At 42.4% G+C, this 6,426-nt stretch overlaps 1 pseudogene; it reads left to right on the top strand.

The window, feature by feature from the left end:
- The first annotated feature begins 3,022 nt into the window (after positions 1-3,022).
- On the top strand, positions 3,023-5,801 carry LOC137242300 (poly(A) polymerase gamma-like; annotated as a pseudogene).
- The last annotated feature ends 625 nt before the right edge of the window (positions 5,802-6,426 follow it).

Genomic DNA, 6,426 nt, shown 5'->3' with positions numbered 1-6,426 from the left:
GTGTAACCCCATTTAATTTGTTATGTCCTTCCCTGCAGAAGCTCCTCGCAGCGGGACTGCTCCATACTCTCCTGCTCCGGGCAGGTATCGAACCCAATCCGGGTCCGTCTTCTGACCCCTGACCTGAGAAAGGGTTTTGCTGCGTTTGCCGGAAAATAATCTTTTTCGGACGGTCATACTCTTGTCAGTGTGTCTCGTGCAAGGGATGGTTGCATCGGACAGGTTGTTCCGGGCTAGACCCTCAAACCAGACGTCCCCGTAATTTCTATAAATCTTTTGTGGCTCCCTGCTGTTCACGCCCAGGGGCGTCCCGTAGTCTGAGCCTTAGCACCCCGCACTACATTCCAGCAGCTCCGCTGCTCAGCAAGCCACTACTAGTTCCGCCAGTTGCTCGCGCCCTATGGTGCCTCCAGCTCATACGGCCGCTCCCACTCATAACTACAATCTCCGTAGTAGAGGGGCAGCAATTCCACTGCCCCGTCTTCTTCCCCTTCTTTTCCGGAAGCAATCGTGTAGGTCAGGGAAACAGGCTCTTAGTCCCTACCACCTTTTGCACTGTCTGCAAGCACAGAATATATATTTTTGCGACATCCGCCCAATGCAGCTCTTGCCGCGGTCTGTGCCACTTTCCTAGATGTTCTGGTCTCCGCGACGGAAATCCCCGACGGGCTTCATTGCGCCGTGTTGCCAAGTCGCAAACCCAAATACACCGGGCAACCCAATGCTTACCCAGGGACGACCAGTCCCAGGGCCACAACAGCAATTGCGTCCTAGCCTCTCACAACCCAGGCGTAGTCACCCGTCACTTACTCCTAGAGTGACGACGTCTCCCCCTTGCACTTCAGAATTCTGTAGTTAAACTGTAATGGATGTTCGGCCGCTGTGCGTCTAATCCTGGAGAGGTGGGCGCACCGGGTCGATCTCAATGGGAATATGGCGTGTGGAAATAAAAATAGGAGAATACGAGATTTCTCATTATAATGATATGTTTTATTGGGTAGCTAACAAATATACAGGAAAATATATTACCTTGTGAATATGTGACTACGGCAGAGATCGCTGGCGGCAGATGTGTACGCGTTGGCTGTTGAAATCAAAGAGGCCGGTTGTATAGCAAGCTACAACCGTTGACCCGCAAAATCCTCCGTTTTGGAGGGGAAAGGCACCCACACATCAACCCCGACATGCATATGCATGAGTGCTGACAAAAAGCACACATACACGTGCATGTACATGCATGCACATGCATGAGGGTGATGGTGTGGGTGGTTATAAATTAATTCGAGTATCGAGTATCGATTTGCAGAGTTGCATTGGGGGGGTCGCAATGAGATGCGGAAAAGTTAGGCATCCTGCCTAAACATGCCGGCCCCCTTGCGATACGCAACATCGTTTTCCGCCAATGACCTCCGCTGAAACGAGAAAAATTATTATAAGACTTACACACTAAACTTAATCTAAATGAGGAGTTCGTCTGCGACGCAAAATGGCCGGGAATCCTTTCCGACTTGCCTAGCATGCCACCTAAGCTATGATGATAAAAGTTAACGGTGATGAACAGATGTAAGTGAATATTTCTTGCCATTGAATTATACATAATTCTTAAATATAGAAATTCAGAATGTAATATGTGTATAGTCGATGGCCAGTAAGGCTGGGCGAAGAGGCCGAGGTCTCCGTTCCAGATTGGCACCATTTTTTGTTATTCTGTGGTTTTTGTCGTTCCGGATGGAGAGGCCGAGGTCTCCATTCCAGATTTGCGGTTTTTTTTTGTTGGTTGGACGAAGAGGCAGAGGTCTCCGTTCCAGACTCGATGGTTTTGAGGTTTTTCTGGGCTGGACGAAGAGGCCGAGGTCTCCGTTCCAGCGTATAACGTGTCGTGTCGCTCTCAGGGCGACTGTGGCATTTTTATGGATGTGCCAGGGCGAGTGGCCATGAGGTTGGTTGGGTGAAGCGAAGGTGTTTTATTACAAAAACGTATATTAAAATAGATGAATAAAAGCGAGTTTAAAGCGAAGCGTAGGGGCCGACGAAGGTATGTATTTAATTTTGTACGAAAGCTCATGACGAGCAGCGCAAATCGTAATTAAATTGGAAAGTGTACCAACTGCCGGTGCTTGCATGCAGATTGGCGATGCGTTCTCAACGACGCGTTCTATCTGCACGTACCATTTTGAGATGGCGTGCAACCCTGTCGTGTATTTATTGGTCAGCTGACAGCTGGTATGGTGAATTTGTGGCGTGCGAATATATATACATATATGTATTTGCTTGCCCTTGAAAAAAAACTAGGTCACTGGGGCAGTAGCACACTAGGCCGATAGAAACAGTTGACTTTTTTCCATTTCGGGATTTTGTCGTGTCGGGATTCTTTTATTTCGGGACCCGTATTGTTTTGTACCGAGCCCTTATAATGACTCTTTGTGATATTTGTTGTTGAAAAACAACAAGTCCTGCCCCCCAGCCAAAAAAACAAGCAGTACCGAAGGCAAAAAAATCAAAAAATCAAAAAGGAATTTTTTTGTTTTTTTTTTTTTTTTTGTAAATGAGACCATAATTATTTTTAAATGAGGTTTTCGCCTTTATTTTTGTGAGTAAGTATGTTTTGGGACTGCCCGGGCGCCCATATGGGTTAAAAAAATGCCGATCCCGATTTTGTGTTTTGCGGGTTTTCGGTACCCGGTTGCCTCTTTTTATGCAACACTAATATGATATGGCGAGCCAAGTAGGCATACATACATACATATGTACATACGTTGGTTACAAATATGCCAACGGCAAAAGACAAAGCAACTGAACATTCATACACACCCGTGTATAGAATGTAAAATTCCATTGAATTGAAAGAAGCGGTAAAAAAATCGAATGATTTTTTTTTCGCTCTTTCAATTCTTTTTACTACGGCGATTGAAGCATGGCGCATGGACAATGGGAAGAAAATGGTAAGTTCGTTTTAAGATTTGTTCATTTGATATATTCTTTTAGTTTAAATTATTAATTCATTTTTCTTTATTTTCAGGGGTGCTCCAACTGCGGCGTCGGCCGCGCCGTCAGTTGTCACACTTTTGCGATGTCCATTGATGCATGCACTAATGGCTTTTTCTCTTTTTCTTTACAGATTTTGTCATGGATATTTCTGGGCACTAGAGTTAACCTTGGAAGTTACAGGTTTGGAAGCTGGAGAAAGCTTTTCAGAAGTGCAGCAAGCAAGTGCTGCTGGCACTATACACGGCAATGACGAAGTAATGGAACATTGTGAAGATTCGCAAATTGCGAGCTTTGCCAAATCAGGAGAATTGCGGCGACAGAAACTGCATCATGGTGAAAGACCATTTAAATGCAGATATTGTGAATTAAGCTTTGTGCGAGCGGATGATCAGCGCCGTCATACACGTACCCCTGCCGGAGAAAAACCCTATAAGTGCAACTATTGCGAGCGCCCTTTTCCTCAAAGTAATGATCGTATTAGACATATGCGCCTGCACATTGGTGAAAATGTTTATAGATGTGAATTGTGCCCGTCAGAGTTTTGTTCTGCCTTTGAGCTGCGTGCACACTACTCAACGTCTAAACGATGATGAAGAGACACGTGAGCGCAATATGAAGGCCTTAAAGGAAGCAGAAGCTAAATTGGGATTGAATGTGTCCTAAAATGCAAATCACACGCTAGATTCTAAAGTGTAGGTACAATCGTATAACTTCTATAGCGCTGTAAAGTGATTGATGCTTGTGATTAGGAGAGGCGTTATAGGCCTCTAGAATTGGCCATATGAGCGTTAAAATGCCTTTAGCTCCATATGGGGTAAATTATCCTTTGTAGAATTGTTCTGCTATTAGACTTCGACTAATATGCAAAAAAGCAAGACTAAGTTACAACGGGTTGTCAAGGTATAGCTTGAAAATTTAATATTTCTCTCATGTACATAATGACCGACTTCATCATATTAAATCGTAATTATAAATATGCTGATAGCCTTCATAGTTTTTGGCGGCCGTGAGTGCTGTTCAAAAAATTAAAAAAAAAATTTTTTTTTGGCTGACTATTAGTCTAATATTTCTATCTTTGCAATGTTATAAAGACATGCATTATGGAAAAAGAACATGACATTTACTCTACTTGTTTGGGTTACTTTGGTGGTGTCACGTGGGTTATGTTGGTAGCGCCCACATGCCAACTGTATCCAAATGCAATAGCCTCCACTTTAGGGCATAAACTCCTTTGGGTATTCTCGCGTTGGAAGTGGCCAAATCCGGTGCTGCTGACGCATCCAGACAATGTCAATTTAAGGTTTCCGGTTTGGGATCCACGCGTTAATGCCTCGGATCGTGATCATCTTATGCCAATCATAACACCGGCATATCCTCAACAAACCTTCACTTTCAACGTGTCGGAATCAACCAAGCAAGTAATACTTAATTAATTTAATCGAGGTATGATTACAACTGATGAGATTATGCTCGGACGTCTGACATGGGATCGACTATTTGAAGCCCCTAGTTTCTTTTACCAATATCATCACTCTATTGTACTTTTAGTTACATCGCAAAATGGCGACGACCAGCTCGAATGGTGCGGCTTAGTGGAGTCAAAAATACGTTAGTGGGTTGGTAATTTAGAACGTAATCAACACATTGCATTGGCACATGTAAATCCTACATGTTTTGATTATAAGAAACCAGCTGTTGTCGGCACACACAACAACAGCGCCAATGATGATGATAAAAATCAATGAAGTGGTGGTGGTAGTGCACCCATAAGTTCATCCAACTCTTGTGCGATGGGGTTGATTGGTTTGGAATTTGAGCGTACAGAGAACTTGAATGTAGGCCTGAACGAGAGTATTCAAAGTTTCACAGAACACGTCATACAACATGGGGTAAACGTAAAAATGCTTATGCACGGAATGAAAATTGAGGCGCGGCATGTAAAGCGTAAAGCACTGTCACAGTATTTAGATACGGACTTTTTGAAGTGCGTATGCACGTCCAGGGAACAACACCAATTTTAATAACGCAGTTTTAGCTAATCGTAAACGTTTGTCGACCGAATTATCTGCAACACAGCAACAGAAAGATGGTACGACTAAAAAGGGTCGTGTAGGTGAATCGCAAACAGAGGACATTTCACGCATGTGGAATGATTCACGTACACGTGTGTCAAGGTCAAGCACAATAGCTTACGGTTAGTATAGTTTGTAGTCTAAAATATATATCGTCGGTGAAAGTTCCGACCACCTGTTCTGGTTGTTGTATTGGTTTGAGTTTTTGAAGTGATTATATCAAATCGCCTCCAAGACTGTCGGATTACTACCGGGCTATGGGATTATTTCCACTATTTGGTATTAAGGCCCGTGGAAAACGTTTTATATGTGGTTTGAGCTTTCATAGACGATATAAACGTATTCGCATAAATGAATCTGTGCGATGGAAAACTTCATATTTCCTTTCCAATAAAATTAGGTGTCATTAGCTTACTTGCAACATACGCGACACTTAGGTGCCTTCACAATTCCTTGCGGACGTTAGGAAACCAATGAAGGTTGGTGAGATCATGGATCCGGAAGTACCCAATTTATCTGGTGGTGCACTGGAACGAGTTACACATCCATTCACGAAGCGCAGCTATCAGTCAATGAACAAAGAGAGGGTGAGTTTAATTCAATTATTAGATGTTTGTTCTTCGATGAGCAATCTGGACGGGTTACTTGTACGAAGTAGGGAAACGGGGAATAATTCAATCCCCTTCAGTGAAATAATAGTAGGAAAGTATCTTTTTTAGTTAAAAATTTAATGGGCCGCATGACCAGGTAGTATATTAGTAGTGATAATAAATTTGTAAATGCCAGAGGTTTTGGGGAAATAATTCATGTTTCCACTAAATATTCAGTGAGTTGATAAAGTTATGTTGGTTTGGTCATTCTTGCAGAACTTGTTTGAGGAATGGTGGACCATTCCAATATTTGTTGCCAAAACTCCCTATATGAGCATAAGTTCAAGGCATTTTGTCGTAAGAAAAGTTAATGGAAAGTTTTCCGAGATGCAGCGTTCCTCAATCTAACTCTAATATAGGGCGGTTTTTTTTTTTTTTTTTGGGGGGTGATACGACCCTCAAAGAAATTACACATTAACTTGCTCCTGCACAGAAGTGTATATAATGGTATACACCATTTTACAACAATAAGAAGTGGTTACACGAATTGTTTGCTTTTTGCGATCCTTGGATTAAACTTGAGTTATGTAGTTCTTGTGTTTAATAATTTATCGGTAATTTTTCGCTATTTCGAAGTGTTGAGACATGTATTGTATTGTGTTTTAAATAGCTTCAAAAAAAATGTTTATTTTTTGGTTTTAAATACGTAGCACTCAACCTCGCAAACATTTTGCGTGTTGGATATTTCGGTTTTTCGTTTGTTGATTCCTCGTATG

This window comes from Eurosta solidaginis, chromosome 2, assembly GCF_040869045.1.
Source record: "Eurosta solidaginis isolate ZX-2024a chromosome 2, ASM4086904v1, whole genome shotgun sequence".
In the NCBI taxonomy this organism is placed as follows: domain Eukaryota; kingdom Metazoa; phylum Arthropoda; class Insecta; order Diptera; family Tephritidae; genus Eurosta; species Eurosta solidaginis.
The sequence above is the reverse complement of the archived record's forward strand: the minus strand, read 5'-3'. Positions and strand labels throughout refer to the sequence as shown.